The sequence below is a fragment of the Scyliorhinus canicula genome, chromosome 10, assembly GCF_902713615.1.
Source record: "Scyliorhinus canicula chromosome 10, sScyCan1.1, whole genome shotgun sequence".
NCBI lineage: Eukaryota > Metazoa > Chordata > Chondrichthyes > Carcharhiniformes > Scyliorhinidae > Scyliorhinus > Scyliorhinus canicula.
In genome coordinates this window covers 83,114,383-83,134,604 of record NC_052155.1, presented here as the reverse complement: position 1 = coordinate 83,134,604, position 20,222 = coordinate 83,114,383, and the positions used below count along the sequence as shown (strand labels likewise).

At 49.0% G+C, this 20,222-nt stretch overlaps 1 protein-coding gene across 2 annotated transcripts in view; it reads left to right on the top strand.

The window, feature by feature from the left end:
• klhl14 (kelch-like family member 14) overlaps positions 1–20,222 on the top strand; it is a 240,171-nt gene that overhangs the window by 137,155 nt on the left and 82,794 nt on the right. The window lies entirely within an intron of this gene.

The window sequence follows — 20,222 nt, the reverse complement described above, 5'->3', positions numbered from 1 at the left end:
AGAATATGAGGCGAATTGCATAACATGTAAAATAAACACTGAGGTGGCAACTGCAAAGAGAAACGACACACACGTATTTGCTTTTAATCTAAAAAGGAACAATTCATTGACAAAGAAAAGGTGAAAGCTCAATGGTAAAATGTAGAATGTGATATCAGATACAATGCAATAACTGTGGTCCAATGCACATCACTGAGAACCAGGATTTATTTGTTCCCAGTTTATGTTCTGAATAGCAAGGCTTGGTACCCAAGGGGTTAGCATTAGAAAATGGTGACGTTTCTGTTGGAGCAGTGGTCCGTGTCACATTACCATGCTTTGTTACTAATGAACTGGTGCGAGTTCCCTGCTGTTTTCCGAACAGGCTGTAATTTTTGAAAAGTGACTGTGAAATATTCAAAGCTGGACAAGGTGCTACCATTTACCTCATTTGGTGTGATAAATGAAGCCTATGCTTCAGTGATAGCTGCAGGTGTGACCCAGTTACAGGGAAATCAGAGGGTCCTCTGAAAAGACCAAAATAGACGAAGCATAGAGTAAAGCAATATCTTTTTTTAAATTAATGAGCAAATCTGAAAATGATCATGGCTAACTTTCATGTGTACAATAAATACATTGGGAGTGCAGTCATTTAATTATATGAGTAATCATTCACTTGCTACTTTAATGTTTTGCAATTGAATAATTTATTAACTGCCATTTTCAGCTATTAAAATACAGTAAAGTTTTACTAATTTTCTGTGTATACATTATAATACACAAAATAGGCTGGCATTTAATTACAGAGGCTGAATGGTTTTTTAAAAAGCAAGAACTAAAAATGTGTCTGGTGAAAGGAATGATTTGTTCCAAGTATGCTTTATAGCAGAGAGACAGATTAATGTTCAAGTGTTCAGTGCCCCATACCCTGAGTTCTCAACACCACCCATTGTGTTGACATTTCTGAGCAAGATCCAGGCACTTCCTCACAGGACTGAAAGTTACCACAGGCCAGTCTCCTGCACCTCCTAGTGGCTGGAACAAGAAAAACACTGGCAAAGGTCTACTGGCACATCAGCTCAGGCAAGGTTTTGTTTGAATTGTGTGAATAGGGGGCAGAGGGCCAAGGTGAAAAAACGCGCAATCACGAAAACATTTAAATTTTAAAAGATTAAAACAGACTTTTTGATCCCAGCATTGAAGTGGCGATACTGGAGTTCTGACAATTAATTAGGGAGAACTTTAATGGTAAATGTTGGTGCATATGGAGACAGAAATTTATATCACCGTTATGAAGGATAATGGATTCTTCAACATTTTTCAAAAGGTTGATTTAAATTGGTAAAAAATAAAAACAGCCTTTATAATGATTGAATGGTGTAATTCATTGCTGCAACCTGTAGGATATGTAGTTTCTCTTTGGTTGTAGGATATGTTATATGTGGAGGTGGAAAATTAATTCCGTAGGTGATAACAGGATATGAAATAGGAGCAGTATAACGCCTTTGGTCCCTCAAGCCTGCTTTGCCATTCATAGTTGATCTGAACATGGGGCAGCATTTTAGCACAGTGGTTAGCACAGTTACTTCACCGCTCCAGGGTCCCAGGTTCGATTCCTGGCTTGGGTCACTGTCTGTGCGGAGTTTGCACGTTTTCCCCGTGTCTGCCTCCCACAGTCCAAGGTTAGGTGGATTGGCCATGTTAAATTGCCCTTAAGTGGGGTTAAGTGGGGTTACTGGGTTACGGGGATAGGATGGAGGTGTGGGCTTGGGTAGGTTGCTCTTTCCAAGGGCCAGTGCAGATGGGCCGAATGGCCACCTTCAGCACTGTAAATTCTATGATTGTAGCATGAGCCCCTCGTTCCTACCAACCCAGTAAATTGCAGCATCCAAATCCACTGTTTAATCGTTAAAAGTGAGTAAGCTACCATAAGAAATAGGGGGCGTGATCGAACAGCCTTATCATGCCGGGCTCAGTGATGGGACGAGGCTGTTAAATCTTACAAGGGGCCTCACGTGAGATGTGCGACGCTTGGAACACTTCGCTAGATCAAACGCGATCTCGCAAGATGTTGCGATCTGGATTTCGCCCTCGCTGTTTGGTAGTGGGGTCCTTCTCGGCCCTGTAGGTACCAAGAAACACCCTGCTATACACCCCCAAAATGAGACTCCGTGTTTTGGGTGTTAAATTATGCCCAAGATTTTTTTTATTAATTCAGGGGAAGTATTAGGCTGTTTCAGAGTCAATCACATTACTGTGGGTCTGGAGTCGCATGTAGGCCCAACCAGATCAGGACAGCAGCTAAAGGACATTAATGAACCAAATAGGTTTTTATAAGAATGATTTCATGGTCATCATTAGACTTTTAGTTCCCGATTCTTTATTGAATTCAAATTCCACCATCTGTTGTGGTGGGATTTGTTCCGAGAGCATTACCCTGGCACTATGATATGACCTCCCCGGGTGTAATGAACTCCAATTGGCTTTATTGGTTGGCCAATTGGAGTATGAGCTCCCTCAATGATAGCTCATTGAGGGAGCCCATATAAGCACCTGTGTAGGCTTTGTAAGCCAGTCTTAAGTTGACTGGACTGCTAGCAGCACTGTTTGGAGCTGCTCCTGTAATATTGTTATTGTAAATAAATATTGGTGTGGTGACGGAACTCCTGCCTCCCGTGGATTACCACAGTGGCGACGAGGTAAACTAAGAATTTTGCGGAGATCAGCTGCCGCACTCAGAGGGTAAGCCTTGCCATTTTAAAAATGCCGTTTTTTGGGAGGTTAGAGGCATTCGACCCGGCTATTGAGGACTGGTCCCAGTATGTGGAGAGAATGTGTTACTTCTTCCGGGCCAATGATATAACTACGGATGAAAGGAGACGGCTTATCCTGCTGTCGGCGTGCGGACCCTCCGCTTTCGCCATTATACGTAGTCTGACTTATCCCGATGCGCCGGACACGGAAACTTTACAAGAAGTAACGGAATTGGTGAAAGAGCACTACGACCCAAAACCACCCCTCATTTTGCGTAGGTACAGATTCTACACAGCGAAGCGGGAAGACAGGGAGTCAGTCACAAATTTCTTGACCCGCCTGAGAAGGCTGGCGGAAAAATGTGAGTTCGGCCCGACGCTAAATGAAATGCTTCGGGACCGGTTAGTGTGTGGTATAAACGACCTCACAATACAGAAACGCCTGTTGGCGGAAACGGAGCTAGACTGCAGGCAGGCATTACAGCTCGCACTGTCCCTAGAAAAGGCAGCAAGTGAGGCGCAGGAACTACAGGGCACGCCAATGGAGGTAGATACCTGTGAGAGGGACTACCACAACGGGTCCTGCTACCAGATAGCCGCTCTCAGGAAAAGCCTGAGGAATAGTGGGAAAAAGGAAAACCCCAGAACTGCCCACAAGTCTGCCAGGACTAACTGGAGACAGAGGGAAGTACCGGCTGAGGCTCCCCCAACAGAGAAGGACCGTTTCTGGCACAAGACAGAGTGGGATAACAGTGACAGAAACCCTAGAAGGAGGTGGCAAAAGAGGAATAGCAGGTGGGGACGCAGGGAAGTACACAACCTAGACGCCCCATCCTCCTCTGAAGGGGAACAATTATATAATATTGCAACGAAGAAAGCAGAACCCATTAAGATTACCCCACGGGTGAACGGGCGGCCGACAATAATGGAACTAGACACGGGTGCGGCCGTATCAGTAATGGGAGTGGCAGCATTTAGAAAAATCAAAGATGGACTCCAGCCACTAACCCTAACAAAAACATTGACGAAACTTACAACCTACAGGGGGGAACCCCTGGAAGTTCTAGGCACGACTCATATACCCGTGGAATATAAGAAACAATTGCTCAGATTACCGTTGACGATAGTAGAGGGCTCCGGACCGAGCTTAATTGGACGAAACTGGCTGAAAGACCTAAAATTAGATTGGATGAAAATTTTCCAGAGTGGAAGCGGGCAGTTGAGTGGAGTACTCCAAAAATACCCGGAGGTCTTCCAGGAAGGTTTGGGGGAAATCATAGGCACCAAAGCAACTTTGCACGTGGACCCAGAAGCCCTTCCAAAATTTTGTAAGGCCAGGCCGGTACCTTTTGCATTAAGGAAGAAAGTAGATGACGAAATAGAAAGGTTACGGCGCGACGGCATTATCAGACCAGTACAGTTCTCGGAATGGGCAGCGCCGGTGGTACCAATTTTGAAGCCAGACGGCTCGATACGTCTCTGTGGAGATTTCAAACAGACGGTAAACAAATACGCACTGCTGGACAAATACCCAATCCCGAAAATAGACGACCTATATGCCAAATTGGCAGGTGGGCTTTTGTTCACGAAACTAGACATGAGCCACGCCTACCTGCAGTTAAAACTGGACAAGGACTCCCAGAAGTTCGCTATGATCAATACCCTGAAGGGCCTTTTTCGTTATACTAGGCTACCTTTCGAAGTGTAATCAGCCTGCGCTATATTCTAGCGTACGATGGAAAATATTCTGCAGGGACTACCGCAGGTGGCGATTGATTTGGACGATGTCTTAATCACGGGTAGGACAAACAGGGAACACTTAAGGAACCTAGAGGAAGTGCTCAGGCTTTTCGTAAAGGCAGGCGTACGGCTAAAAAGGGAAAAATGTGTTTTTCTGGCCCAACAAATTACGTACCTGGGATATAAAGTAGACGAGTTAGGCTTACACCCATTAGAAGTAAGGGCAATAAAAGAAGCCCCAGCTCCCACCACGGTCCAGGAGTTACGATCATTTCTAGGGTTGGTAACCTATTATGGAAAATTTATTGAAAATAGGGCATCCATCCTAGAATCCCTCCACCAGCTACTAAAAAAGGGGCAAGAATGGAAATGATCCGCCCGCCAAAACCGAGCATTTAGGGACATTAAGGAACAGCTGTCATCCGAAAATGTCATACAGCATTATGACCCAAGGAAGGAGTTGGTGGTCACTTGTGATGCATCCCCCTACGGGGTAGGAGCCGTCTTAGCCCATAGAGGAAGGAATGGGGAAGAACGGCCAATAGCCTATGCTTCGAGGACCTTGCCGATGGCTGAGAGGAAGTACACCCAAATCGAGAAGGAAGGACTGGCGGTGATGTTCACAGTAAAAAAATTTCACCAGTATCTGTACGGGCGGAAATTCACCATAGTGACGGACCATAAGCCGTTATTAGGGTTATTAAAAGAAGACAAGTCAATACCCCCGATTGCATCAGCTAGAATCCAACGCTGGGCGTTGCTACTGGCGGCGTATAGATACGTTCTGGAGCACAGACCGGGAACGCGAGTAGCAAATGCAGATGCTTTGGGCAGACTTCCCCTCCCGGACACTCCGCCGCAAATACCAAAAGTAGAGGAGACAGTAATGACTCTAAATTTTTTGGACACCCTACCAGTAGACGCACAACATATTCGGTTGTGGACGCAAAAAGACCCAGTTTTAGCCAAGATGAAGCATTTACTGCTCACAGGGGAGCTGGTAAGACCAGTGGAGCCCCAGATGCACCCATACTGGAGCAGAAGGGACCAAATAACCGTAGAAGACGGTATCCTATTATGGGGAGCCCGGGTAATAGTCCCAGCTCAGGGCCGTCAGGCAATCTTAACCGAGTTACATCACGGACACCCAGGGGTGTCTAAAATGAAGATGCTAGCTCAAAGCTACATTTGGTGGCCAGGTTTGAAAACAGACATAACAGCCTTGGTACGTCGGTGCCAGGAGTGACAACAGGGGCAAAGAGTGCCACCAGCGGCGCCATTGCACCCGTGGGAATGGCCAGGCAGACCATGGATCTGCCTGCATATTGACCACGCCGGCCCTTTCATGGGCTCAATGTTTTTGGTGATAGTGGACGCCCACTCCAAATGGTTGGGCATCCAGCGGGTAAACGCGGCAAGCACAGCATCGACAATTGAAAAGCTCAGGGCCTCATTTGCAACACATGGACTTCTGGAGGTATTGGTGTCGGACAACGGAACGGCATTCACAAGTGGGGAATTTGGAAAATTCCTGAAGGAAAACGGAGTTCGTCACATCAAAACGGCCCCTTACCATCCAGCGACCAACGGCCTGGCAGAGAGAGCGGTCCAGACACTTAAAGCGGGACTCAAGAAGCAGCCGGCAGCGTCAATGGACACAAAGCTCTCCCGCTGGCTGTTTGATTACAGGACCGCACCGCATTCCACAACGGGCATACCGCCAGCTGAACTCTTAATGGGAGGGCGGCTGCGAACGAGGCTGAGTCTCCTTTTCCCAAATTTAACTGGGAAAGTTGAGAAACAACAGGAGGCCCAATGCAGGGGGCATGATAATAGTCGGCAGCAGAGACATTTCCAGGTGGGGGCACCGGTTTGGGTCAAGAATTATGGGAATGGACCAACGTGGGTCAAAGGCACGGTGACGTCCCAAACAGGGCCCATATCCTATGAGGTTTCAATAGGAAGTGAGGTGCTGAAGAAACACCTAGACCAAATAAGGGCAGCGGAACCACACCTGGAGGCAGTCGAAGCAGGACCGCCTCAAGCTGGGATAGCCCAGACGGAAAGGATACCCACACCCCAGCCCCGAGCAATTTCTCCAGATCCCGTCATTCAGTCATCAGAGGCGGAGATGGACACGTTCGACGAGGCCGCCGCGACACCTCTCCCCAAGGAGGAGGAAGAACAACTTCCAAGGAGGTCGTCAAGGAAAAGACGGGCACCTATAAGGTACACCCCGCCCATGTCGGAGAACGACCCGGCAGACAACACAGAGGTGACAGACCCAGACATGAAGAGCAGGAAGAAGCTCAAGAGGAATACCAGCTGGCAGGAATTCCTTGGACCCTGGGGGGGAAGGGTGTAATGAACTCCAATTAACTTTATTGGTTGGCCAATTGGAGTATGAGCTCCCTCAATGATAGCTCATTGAGGGGCCCATATAAGCACCTGTGTAGGCTTTGTGAGCCAGTCTGAAGTTGACTGGACTGCTAGCAGCACTGTTTGGAGCTGCTCCTGTAATATCGTTATTGTAAATAAATATTGGCGTGGTGACGGAACTCCTGCCTCCCGAGGATTACTACACCGGGTGTGGGGCGTGTTAATCTATTTGGTACTCCAGGGTACTGTCTCGAGAGCAAAGTACTGAACATTGGATTGGATTTGTTTATTGTCGCATGTACCGAGGTACAGTGAAAAGTATTTTTCTGCAAGCAGCTCAAACAGATCATTAGTACATGAAAATAAAAGAAAAGAAAAAGAAAATACATAATAGGGCAACACAAGGAACACAATGTATATACATAGACACCGACATCGGGTGAAGCATACAGGGGTGTAGTATTAATCAGGTCAATCCATAAGAGAGTCATTTAGGAGTCTGATGACAGTGGGGAAGAAGCTGTTTTTAGTCTGTTCGTGCGTGTTCTCAGACTTTTGTATCGCCTGCCCAATGGAAGAAGTTGGAAGAGTGAGTAAGCCGGGTGGGAGGGGTCTTTGATTATGCTGCCCGCTTTCCCCAGACAGCGGGAGGTCGAGATGGAATCATTGGATGGGAGGCAGGTTCGTGTGATGGACTGGGCGGTATTCACGACTCTCTGAAGTTTCTTGAGGTCTTGGGCCAAGCAGTTGCCATACCAGGCTGTGATGCAGCCAGATAAGATGCTTTCAATGCTGCATCTGTAAAAGTTGGTAAGGGTTAATGTGTACATGCTGAATTTCCTTAGTTTCCTGAGGAAGTGTAGGCAGTGGTGTGCTTTCTTGGTGGTAGATTTTTGGTGATGTGCACCCCTAGGAATTTGAAGCCGTCAACCATCTCCACCTCGGCCCTGTTGATGCTGACAGGGGTGTGTACAGTACTTTGCTTCCTGAAGTCAATGACCAGCTCTTCAGTTTTGCTGGCAATGAGGGATAGATTGTTGTCATTGCACCACTCCTCTGGATTCTCTATGTCCCTCCTGTATTCTGATTCCATGTCTTGTAGATGGAGTTGGAACCAAATTTTGGCACATAGTCGTGTGTGTACAGGGAGTATATTAGTGGTCTATGTACGCAGCCTTGCGGGGTCCCGGTAATGAGGACTATTGTGGAGGGGGTGTTGTTCATTCTTACTGATTGTGGTCTGTGGGTCAGAAAGTCGAGAATCCAGTTGCAGAGTGAGGAGCCAAGTCCTAGGTTTTGGAGCTTTGATATGAGCTTGGCTGGGATTATGGTGTTGAAGGTGGAGCTGTAGTCAATAAATAGAAGTCTGATGTCAGAGTCCTTGTTGTCGAGATGCTCTAGGGATGAGTGTAGGGCCAGGGAAATGGCGTCTGCCGTGGACCAGTTGTGGCGGTATGCGAATTGCAGTGGATCAAGGCTGCGTTTCTGGGAGTATGGAGGTGATGTGCTTCATATCAACCTCTCGAAGCACGTCATTACAACTGAAGTCAGGGCCACCGGACGGAGGTCATTGAGGCACGTTGCCTGGTTCTTCTTTGGCACTGTTATGATGGTTGTCTTCTTGAAGCGGGTGGAGTCCTCGGAGCGGAGTAGGGACAGGTTAAAGATATCCGCGAACACTTCTGCCAGCTGGTCCTCAACAGCAGATCATTGGTTTCCTGCTCGAACCGAGCATAGAATGCATTGAGTTCATGGGAAAGGGGTGCGTTGCTGCTGGAGATACTGCTCGGCTTCGCTTTGTAGGCCGTTATGTTGTTTAGGCCTTGCCACAACCGCCGAGGGTCTGTAACTCTAGTCCATGACTCTAGCTTGGTCTGATATTCTCTCGGCATCTTGGATGGCTTTTTGGAGGTTGTACCTGGATTTCTTGTATAGGTCAGGGTCTTCTGACTTGAATGCCTCAGACTTGTCTTGAGTGCAACGTAGATTGAGTGAGGAGTTGGGAATTTAGTTCAGGTGGGAATTCAGGGCAGAGGGGAAAATAGGTGCTCCTTTTACTACTTTTTTCATTCTGCAGTGGTTGGTGAATATCATTACTTTATGCAAAGTGAGGTGAGAGTGGCTGCCCTTATATCAATGCCGCATTTGACTGAGTGTGGCATCAATGAGCCCGTGCAAAGATGGAGTCATTGGGAATCAGGAAGGAAATTCTCCATTGATTGGAGTCATACTCGGCAGGAAGATGGTTATAGCTGTTGGAGGTCAATCATCTCAGTTCCAGGTCATCATTGCAGGAATCCCTCGGGGAGTGTCCTAAGCCCAAACATGTTCAGCTGCTTCATCAATTACTTTATTTCCATCAAAGGTCAGAAGTAGGGAAATCACTGATGACTGCACAATGTTCAGTATTATTCGCAGCTCCTCGGATAATGAATCAGTCCATGACCAAATGCAACAAGACCTGGGCAATATCCAGGCTTGCGCTGACAGGTAGCAAGTTACATTTGCACCACACAAGTGCCAGGCAATGACCATCTCCTACATAGATAATCTAACCATCGCCCCATGGCATTCAATGAAATTACCATTATTGAAATCCCCAATATCAGCATCCTGGTTATCATTGACCAGAAAATCAACTGGTTAAGCTAATATAAATACCATGGCTACAAGAATATGTCAGAGGCTTGGAATCCTGCAGTGAGTGACTCATCTCCTGACTCCTCAAACCCTGTCCACCATTTACAAGGCATAAGTCTGGAGTGCAATGGAATATTCTCCACTTGCCTGATGAGTGCAGCTCCAGCAACACTCAAGAATCTTGACAGCATCCAGGACAAAGCAGCCCACTTGATTGCTATCCCTCCCACAAAGATGCACTGCCGGAACTCACCAAGGCTCCGAAGATAGCACCTTCCAAACCCATGATCATTGTTATCTAGAAGGACAAGGGCAGCAGACACATGGGAATACCATAACCTGGATGATCCTTTGAAAGTCACTCGCCATCCTGACTGTCAAAATCCAGGAACTCCTTCCCTAACAGCACAATGGGTGTACCTACACCTCATGGACTGCAGAAGTTCAGGAAGGCAGCTCGCCACCACCTGCTCAAGGACAATTAGGGATGTGCAATAAATGCTGCTCTAGTCGGCGAAGCCTACATCGCGTACATGATTTTAATAAATCTTTGAAATTGTTAATTAATTGACTAATTATATAAATAAGATTGAACAGAAATGACAGGGCTGGTGCTGTGCCGTGACCGCAGCATGTGGGAATCTGTCGAATGCACTGTAATTCCGGACAGTCTTATCGACAGAAAGTGTCTGCAATTTAAACAACTTTGGCTCTGAAGTGCTGAGCTGGAGTCTTGAGTTGCAGATATTGTGGGGCATCAGGGATGGGGAAGAGTTACCTGGACACTTTGTTTCAGGAGGCAGTCACTTCCATTAGCAGAACATTAGAGTTAGTTAATGGTTGGGGACAGGAGGATGTGTCTTCCAGTCAGACAGGTACGGCAAACCAGCAAGAAGTATTGGAGGAGGTTCAGCCCTGACTTTGTCCAACAGGCATGAGGAGCTTGCTATCTCTGCAGGTGAGGAGAAGGACTGCATGGTGGATGAGTGGCCTGATTTGCCGTACCTGTCTGACTAGAAGCCCCACCTGTAATGGGCTTTGTTTGCTTAATTAGTTGTAAAAAGGGTTTCCTTTTATTTTAAGAATTGTTTAATTGTTAATTATAAAGCCATTTTCTGTGATGTTAATATGTATAATCCTGTGTTAAGAATAGCATTTGTTTTAATATAAAAGATACCCATTGGTCCGTGGAATCACTCCTGGAGTGAAGTATCCTTTCCTCATAGTTAAAACTTTAAAACATTTGTTTGGGGTTCTTGTCCTCCATCCTAACAAATGTTGGTGTCTGGTCCAGGAGCATAACACCACGTTGTTCTTGCCCTTCAGTTGTTTCTTTTGCTGCTTTTTCCAGCCACTGGGATCTTTACTTGGGGCTTTTTCCATCGTGTTCTCTACTGTCACCATCTGTTGTCATCGTTCTGGGTCTTACATGAGGTTCTCCAGAATCAGGATTGATTGAGTCTGTGGGGGCAAAGCTGTACGTAAACTTTATCTTTTATTGAACATTCTACTTTATACAGTACAAGGCTTTAGCACAGGGCTTCACATTTAGATTTAGAATTTAGATTTAGATTTATTGTCATGTGTACCGAGGTACAGTGAAACGTATTGTTCTGCGTAAAGGCCAGGCAGATTAGTCCATACATGAAAAACATAGGACATACGATAAATACACAATGTAAATGCATAGACATAGACATCGGGTGAAGTATATGGAATATAGTTCCACAGCTGTAGAGAAGATGGGTAGAGAGATCAGTTCAGTCTAAAAGAGGGTAATTCAGGAGTGTGGTAACAGTGGGGAAGAAGCTGTTTTTGAAACTGTTTGTGTGTGTTCTCAGACTTTTGTATTTTCTGCCCGACGGAAAGGATTGGAAGAGAGAATAGCTTGGGTGGGAGGGGTCTTTGATTATGCTGCCCATTTTCCCAAGGCAGTGGGAGGTGTAGACAGAGTCAGTGGATGGGAGGAGGGTTTGTGTGATGAACTAGGCAGTGTTCATGACTCTCTGTAGTTCCTTACAGTCTTGGGCCAAGCAGTTGCCATACTAGGCTGTGATGCAACCATATCGGATGCTTTCTATGATGCATCTGTAAAAATTTGTAAGAGTCAATATGGATATGCTGAATTTCCTTAATTTCCTCAGGAAATATAGACGCTGTTGTGCTTTCTTGGCTGTAGCATCGACGTGGGTGACTCAGGACAGATTGTTGGTGATGTTTACACTTAGGATTTGAAGCAGTCAACCATCTCCACCTCGGCACCATTGATGCAGACAGGGGCATCTACGACACTTTGCTTCCTGAAGTCGCCGACCATCTCCTCAGTTTTGCTGACATTAAGGGAGAGATTATTGTCATTGCACCATGCCACTGGGTTCTCTATCTCCCTCCTGAACTCTGACTCATCGTTGTTTGAGATCTGACCCACGATGGTTGTGTCATCAGCAAACTTGCAGATGGAGTTGGAGCCGAATGTTTTTTTTAAAAATAATTTTTATTCAAATTTTCACAAAATATCAATAACAAAAAAATCAAGAAAAGAAAGAACAACCCCCCCCCATGTATACAAAAAAGAAAAATAAATTAACTCCCGTCATTAGCAATGAACAAATATACACGTCCCTTCAGCCCAAAACAAAGAACCCCCCCCCTCCCCCCCCCCCCCCCCCACCCCCCCACCCCGGGTTGCTGCTGCTGCTGGCCTTTTTCTACCATTCTGCCAGGAAATCTAGGAATGGTTGCCACCTCTTGAAGAACCCCTGCACTGACCCCCTTAGGGCAAATTTCACCCTCTCCAATTTAATAAACTCCGCCATATCGTTGACCCAGGCCTCCATGCTTGGGGGTCTCGCATCCTTCCACTGAAGGAGAATCCGCCGCCAGGCTACTAGGGACGCAAAGGCCAGAATGCCGGCCTCTTTCGCCTCCTGCACTCCCGGCTCCTCTGCAACTCCAAATATTGTGAGCCCCCAGCCCGGTTTGACCCTGGATCCTACCACCCTCGACACCGTCCTTGCTACGCCCTTCCAAAATTCCCCCAGCGCTGGGCATGCCCAGAACATATGGGCATGGTTTGCTGGGCTCCCTGAGCACCTAATACGCCTGTCCTCGCTCCCAAAAAACCGGCTCATCCTTGTCCCGGTCATGTGTGCCCCATGCAGCACCTTAAACTGTATGAGGCTAAGCCTCGCACAAGAAGAGGAGGAGTTCACCCTTCCTAGGGCGTCCACCCACGTCCCCTCCTCAATCTCCTCACCCAGCTCCTCCTCCCATTTACCCTTCAGCTCCTCCACCGAGGCCTCATCTACCTCCTGCATCACTTGGTACGTTGTCCCCCCCATCCCTGCCCCGCTCCAGGAACACCCTTCTCACCCTCGGGGTCCCGTGCGCCCACACAGACCCCGTAATGCTCCTGTTAACCCGCCTGAAAAAGGCCTTCGGGATAAGGATGGGGAGGCACTGGAACAGGAACAGAAATCTCGGGAGCACCGTCACCTTGACTGATTGCACCCTACCCACCAGAGGCAGCATGTCCCACCTCTTAAACTCCTCCTCCATTTGCTCCACCAGCCCCGTGAGGTTAAGCTTATGAAAGGCCCCCCAGCTCCTGGCCACCTGGACCCCCCAAGTACCTGAAGCTTCTCTCAGCCCTTTTTAGTGGGAGCCTACCAATCCCCCCCTCCTGGTCCCCCGGGTGTACAACGAACAGCTCGCTCTTCCCCAAGTTGAGCTTGTACCTTGAGAAATCCCCAAATTCCCTGAGAATCCTCATCACCTCCGGCATTCACCCCACTGGGTCCGCCACATACAACAATAGGTCATCCGCATAGAGCGACACTCGGTGTTCCTCCCCACCCCGCACCAGCCCCCTCCAGTTCCTCGACTCCCTCAACGCCATGGCCAGGGGTTCAATTGCCAGCGCAAAAAGCAGGGGGGACAAGGGACACCCCTCCTCGTCCCTCGGTATAACCGAAAATACTCCGATCTCCTCCTATTCGTGGCCACGCTTGCCATCGGGGCCTCATATAACAGCCTCACCCACCTGACAAGTCCCTCCCCAAACCGAACCTCTCTAACACCCCCACTCAACCCTATCAAAGGCCTTCTCCGCGTCCAACGCCACCACTATCTCCGCCTCCCCTTCTACCGCCGGCATCATTATGACATTCAAGAGCCTCCGTATGTTAGTGTTCAGCTGCCTCCCCTTCACGAACCCCGTTTGATCCTCGTGGATAACCTGCGGCACACAGTCCTCTATCCCCATGGCTAAGATCTTCGCCAACAGCTTGGCGTCTACATTTAAGAGTGAGATCGGCCTGAATGACCCACACTGCAGGGGATCCTTTTCCCACTTAAGGATCAAGGAAATCAGCGCCCGAGACATCGTCAGAGGCAGAGCCCCCCCTACCCTTGCCTCGTTGAAGGTCCTAACCAACAGGGGGCCCAACAGGTCTGCAAACATTTTATAGAATTCTACCGGGAACCCATCCAGCCCGGACGCCTTCCCCGACTGCATGCTCCCTATCCCTTTGACCAGCTCCTCCAGCTCAACTGGCATCCCCAGTCCCTACACCTGTCCCTCCTCCACCCTCGGGAATCTCAACCGGTCCAAGAAGTGCCCCATCCCCCCTCCTCCGCTGGGGGTTCGGACTGATACAGTTCCTCATAAAAGTCCCTGAAGACCCCATTAATGTCTACCCCCCTTCGCACCACATTCCCTCCCCTATCCTTAACTCCACCAATCTCCCTGGCCGCATCCTGCTTACGGAGCTGGTGCGCCAGCATCCTGCTCGCCTTCTCCACATATTCATACACCGCTCCCTGTGCCTTCCTCCACTGAGCTTCCGCCATTCTGGTGGTCAACAAGTCAAACTCAGCCTGGAGACTGCGCCGCTCCCTCAGCAATCCCTCCTCTGGAGCCTCCGCGTATCTCCTGTCCACCCTCACCATCTCTCCCACCAGCCTCTCCCTCTCTCTCTGCTCTCTCCTCTCATTGTGTGCTCAAATGGAGATCAACTCCACCCTAACCACCGCCTTCAGCGCCTCCCAGACCTCCCCATTGTCATTGGCCTCCAGGTACCTCTCGATACATCCTCGAACCCGTCCGCCCACCTTCTCGTCTGCCAGCAGCCCCACCTCCAAGCGCCAAAGGGGTCGCTGGTCCCTCTCCTCCCCCAGCTCAAGGTCCACCCTGTGCGGGGCATGGTCAGAGATGGCGATCGCTGAATACTCAGCATCCTCCACCCTCGCAATCAGCGCCCTACTCATAGCGAAAAAATCAATCCGGGAATAGGCCTTATGCACATGGGAGAAGTATGAAAATTCCCTGGCCCTCGGCCTCGCAAACCTCCATGGATCCACCCCTCCCATCTGGTCCATAAACCCCCTCAACACCTTAGACGCCGCTGGCCTCCTCCCCATCCTGGATCTGGATCGATCCAGTGCCGGGTCCAGCACCGTGTTAAAATCCCCCCCCCCCTCCTCCCATTATCAGGCCCCCCGCCTCCAAATCTGGAATCCGGCCCAACATGCGCCGCATGAAACCTGCATCGTCTCAATTCGGGGTGTATACATTGACCAGCACCACCCGCTCCCCCTGCAGCTTACCGCTTACCATCACATACCTCCCGCCGCTGTCTGCCACCACATTCAACGCCTCAAACGACACCCTCTTCCCCACCAGGATCGCCATCCCCCGATTTTTTGCATCCAGCCCCGAATGAAACACCTGGCCTACCCATCCCTTCCTCAATCTAACTTGATCCGCCACCTTCAGGTGCTTCTCCTGAAGCATGGCCACATCCGCCTTCAGCCCCTTCAGGTGCGCAAACACGCGGGCCCTTTTGACCGGCCCATTCAGTCCCCTCACATTCCAGGTTATCAGCCAGATCAGGGGGCTACCTGCCCCCCTCTCCCGCCGACTAGCCATGACCCTTCCTCAGCCCACCACGTGCCCGCGCCCCCCGCTCAGCCCGTTCCCCACGGCGGCAGACTCCCATCCCGACTCCCTCCACATACTCCAGCTCCTTCTTGGCCATTCCAGCAGCAACCCGGTTACCCCCTCCCCCCCCAGCTAGGACCTCCCCCTAGCTGCGTTGCTCCCTCCGTTGTACTCCCGCAAGTCAGCTGACTCCTGCTGACCCCGGCTACTGTTGCCCTTTCTCCGACCCCTCCCAGCGTGGGGCTTCCCCTCCTCCCCAGTGTCCACCAGCAGGCTTTCCTCCTCCTCCCCCTCCCGCTCTCAAGCAGCTTCCCAGCTCCGGTCCGCCCCTTCAACCCTTAGCGCGGGAAAAAGCCCGCGCTTTCCACCTGCCCGACCCCACCTCCTCTGCAGCAGCTCCCTTTACCGGCCCAGTCCCCTCGCGGGGCCCCAACTCCCCTCCACACCATCAGCCCCCCACACTGCAGGTCTGCCCTCCTCCTCGAGCCCATCCAACAAACCCAAGCAGAAAACAGCGCCCCACCCACCCTGAAAACAACAAAGAACCAACATTAAACTGAGAACCCCTCCTCAAAATATAACACAGTTACATGCAGGCCCCCGCACCCAGCCCTCAGTTTGAGTCCAACTTCTCGGCCTGCACAAAGGCCCACGCCTCCTCCGGGGACTCAAAGTAAAAGTGCCGGTACTTGTAGGTGATCCACAAACGCGCCGGCTGCAGCATGCCGAACTTCACTCCCTTCCTGTGCAGCACCGCCTTCATCCAATTGTACCCGGCCCTCTTCTTTGCCACCTCCGCACTCCAGTCCTGGTAGGTCCGTAACACCGCGTTCTCCCACCTGCTGCTCCGCTCCTTCTTGGCCCACCTGAGCACACACTCCCGGTCAGCAAACCGCACCAGCACCGCCCGTGGCGGCTCATTCGGCTTGTGTCTTCTTGCCAATATTCGATGGGCCCCTTCCAGCTCCAGGGGCTCCTGAAAGGACCCAGCTCCCATCAGAGAATTTAACATGATGGCCACATAGGCCCCCATGTCTGACCCCTCCAGCCCTTCCGGAAGGCCCAGGATCCGCAGATTTTTCCGCCTCGACCGGTTCTCCATCTCCTTGAACCTCTCCTGCCATTTTTTATGGAGCGCCACGTGCATCTCCACCTTCACCGCGAGGCCTAAGGTCTCGTCCTCTCTTTCGGAGGCCTTTTGCCGGATCTCTCGGATCGCCACCCCCTGGGCCGTCTGGGTCTCCAGCAGCTTGTCAATTGAAGCCTTCAACGGCTCCAGCAGCTCCGCTTTAAGCTCCCTGAAGCAGCGCTGGAGAGTCTCCTGCTGCTCCTGCGCCCACTGCCTCCATGCCTCTTGGTCTCCGCCCCCCGCCATCTTGTGCTTCTTCCCTCGCTTCTGCTTTGGCGCTGCAACCACTTTCTTACTCGCCCCACTCCTGGTCCAGGCCATATACTGCCGGGGAAATGTTGCTGGCTCCTTCCCACGTCGGGAAACGTCGTAAAAGTACCACTGGGGGCCCTAAAAAGAGCCCAAAAGTCCGTTCCTGGCGGGAGCTGCCGAACGTGCGACTTAGCTCCGCATAGCCGCAACCGGAAGTCGAGTTGGAGCCGAATGTTGCCACACAAACGTGTGTATAGGGAATATAATAGGGGGCTAAGTACGCAGCCTTGTAGGGACCCGGTATTGAGGACAATCGTGAAGGAAGTGTTGTTGTTTATCCTTACTGATTGTAGTCTGTGGGTCAGGAAGTCGAGGATCCAGTTGCAGAGGGAGGAGCCAAGTCCTAAATTTTGGAGTTTGGATATGAGTTTGACTGGGATTGTGGTGTTGACGGTGGAGCTGTAGTCAATGAATAGAAGTCTGACGTAGGAGTCCCTGTTGTCGAGATGCTCCAAGGATGAGTGTAGGGCCAAGGAGATAGTGTCTGTTGTGGACCGGTTGTGGCAGTAGGTGAATTGCAGTGGATCAAGGCAATCTGGAAGTTTGGAGCTGATGTGTCTCTGTGTCTCTTGACCAATCTCTCGAAGCACTTCATTATGATAGATGTCAAGGCCACTGGTTGGTGGTTGTTGAGGCACATTTGGCACCGGTGTGATGATGGTACATGGAACTATCTCTCAACACATATTAGCACAGTGGTTAGTACTATTGCTTCACAGCGCCAGGCACCTGGGCTCGATTCTCGGGTTGAGTCACTGTCTGTGCGGACTCTGCATGTTCTTGTCTGTATGGGTTTCCTCCGGGTTCTCCAGTTTCAACCCACAAGTCCCAAAAGACGTGCTTGTTAGGTGAATTGGACATTCTGAATTGTCCCTCAGTGTACATGAACAGGCACCGTAGAGTGGCGACTGTTGTGTTATGCAGCTTCGGATAACACAGGCTGCTACTTGATGCAGTCTTAACTAAAGGATGCTCCAGACTCTGAAATGAGTTCAACGTGTTTATTGACCTATTAGCACAGTTCTTAAATGAGTTTGGCTCTCTGCTAATCTAACTGTAGTAACTCAGTCTAACTGTACCAGCTTGCTCTAAGCCACGTGCTGGAGTGTGATGCTGCTGATCAACCTTGTCTATCTCTCTAGATGTCTGTCTGTGGAAAGAGGCAGGGTGTGAGTGCCTCATTTCTTTTATAGTGTTTATGTCATGACCCCTTGTGGTGATGCCACCTCTGAGTGTCCTGACTGCCCATTGGTTGTGCCCTATTCTGAGTGTTCATTGGTTGCATATTTGCATATCATGACAGCGACTACGGGATTTTCACAGTAACTTTATGTAAGGCTACATATGACAATAATAAATATTATTATTATTATTACATACACTTGTCATGTGATGTTCATCACTGATACTAGAGACTGCCTCGTTATATACGTAACATTAACTCATCGTATTGCATCCAGTTCTGGTCACCACACTTCAGGAAGGATATGAACGTCCTAAGAGGGTGCTGAGGAGATTTACCAGATGGTTCCAGGGAAAAGGGATTTTAGCTACAGGGTTAGATTGGAGAAGGTGGGGTTGTTCTCCTTGTAACGAAAGGGGTTAATGGGAGATTTGATAAAAAATCATCGGGTTTAGATAAGGTAGGCACTGAAAATCTATTCCCATTAGCTGATTTCATGTAGATTAGGGGTCACAGATTTATGATTTTGGGCAAGAAATGTGGCGAGATGTGAGGAAGAATCTTTTTATGCAGAGGTAATGACCTGGAACTCTCTGCCTGCGAGGGTGGTGCAAGCAGAGATGATCATTGATTTCACAGGAAATTGGATTTGCAGGCCTATTTAGAGAGAGCAGGGGAATGGAACTATCCATATTGCTTTACAGGGTGCCAGCATGGAGTCAATGGGTGGAATGGCCTCATTTTGTGCTATAATGACTCTATGATATATTTGTGGAGTCAGGAGATGCTTGTGTGCTGTGGGAATTCTGCTGCGCAATCGCAATCTAGCACCCCTCACAGTTACCTTTTTTCTGGCTGACCTGCTCCAAGGTTGGCAGGTGTGAATTCAGTGAGTTGCACAGGATATCCCTATAGCACCGTCGCCAGTCCAATGTTAATGAGGCAATGGCTTAAAATTCACTGCCACTTCCCCACTTTGAGTGCAGGCAACCAATTGGCTACTTCTACAGGAGTTGTGCCTAAACTTCTAAAAGACTTTTAAAAACATTCCACATGAAAGGCTGGTAATTAAACCCAGAATTGGAGGCTAAAGGCAAACGGCAAGACTGGATAAGAAACTGTTTAGAGGGTGATAATTGTATTCTTTTTAAAAGAGTTATGTCAGTAGGGAAAATACTGAGTGGGATGCCTGAGAGTTTGACGTGGGTGCAGTATTCTTTCTAATTTTCAAAAATGACCTGGATTAAATCACAATGTAAAATGGCCAGCTTTGCAAATGGTAACAATCTAGAAATGAAAGTGAAATAGGCAATGTGTGCATTAGTGTAATTTTTTCTCTTTGCGAAAGCAGCCGACCTGAAGACATCTCTGAGTAACTCTCTCAGCACATGTGCCAACTGGATATGAGACTCATTTTCATTTCAAACTTTTCGAGGTATCAGAGAGAGAAGTTGCTCATTCTGTGAATTCAGGCTGAATTCAAACCCAAGTTCCAGATGTGAAAAGATTGTGTTGCCTGCTCAGACCTGAGAAAATTGAGCTCATGCTAAGAGCTGGCCCTCAATTTACAAGCAAGGTGTCAGAATAGGTTTGCACTGGAAATTCAAGAAAAGCATGTTTGATTAATGTGGCATTATTTATTTGTCCTTTTCCTGGTGTTGATAGTTCTGGGGAATGTCATATTACCCACTCCTGTATATAATAACATGCAGACAGGCAGTGTTTGACACACTGGATGACCAGTAAGCACACAACACAGTGCAGCCAATCACCAGACAGGACACTACCACTATAAAGCCAGAGGGCACTAGGTTTCCCACGCTCTCTGGACCCAGCCACTGAGACAGTCAGAGTCCATGAGCTAGCCAGTGCAAACACCATGCGGTAGCTAGTAAGTCTGGTCAGGCTAGTACCAGGTCTCCAGTCAGGTCAGTATAGTGTCGACCCACAGCTGAGCATGTATATTAGTTCTATCATTGAATAAAATCGTGTTGGATCTTCTCCAGTGTTAGAGGTCTGTCTCTCGCCTCACTGAATCAAGTGAAGTTCAGGTCAAACCAACCTGCTTAACACATCAGTGAATGCATAGATAATTGTCACTGGGAAGTTCCTCAGTGCTTCTTCCACTCCACTGCTGGAAACAGAAATTCTATCATTTGTTCAGCC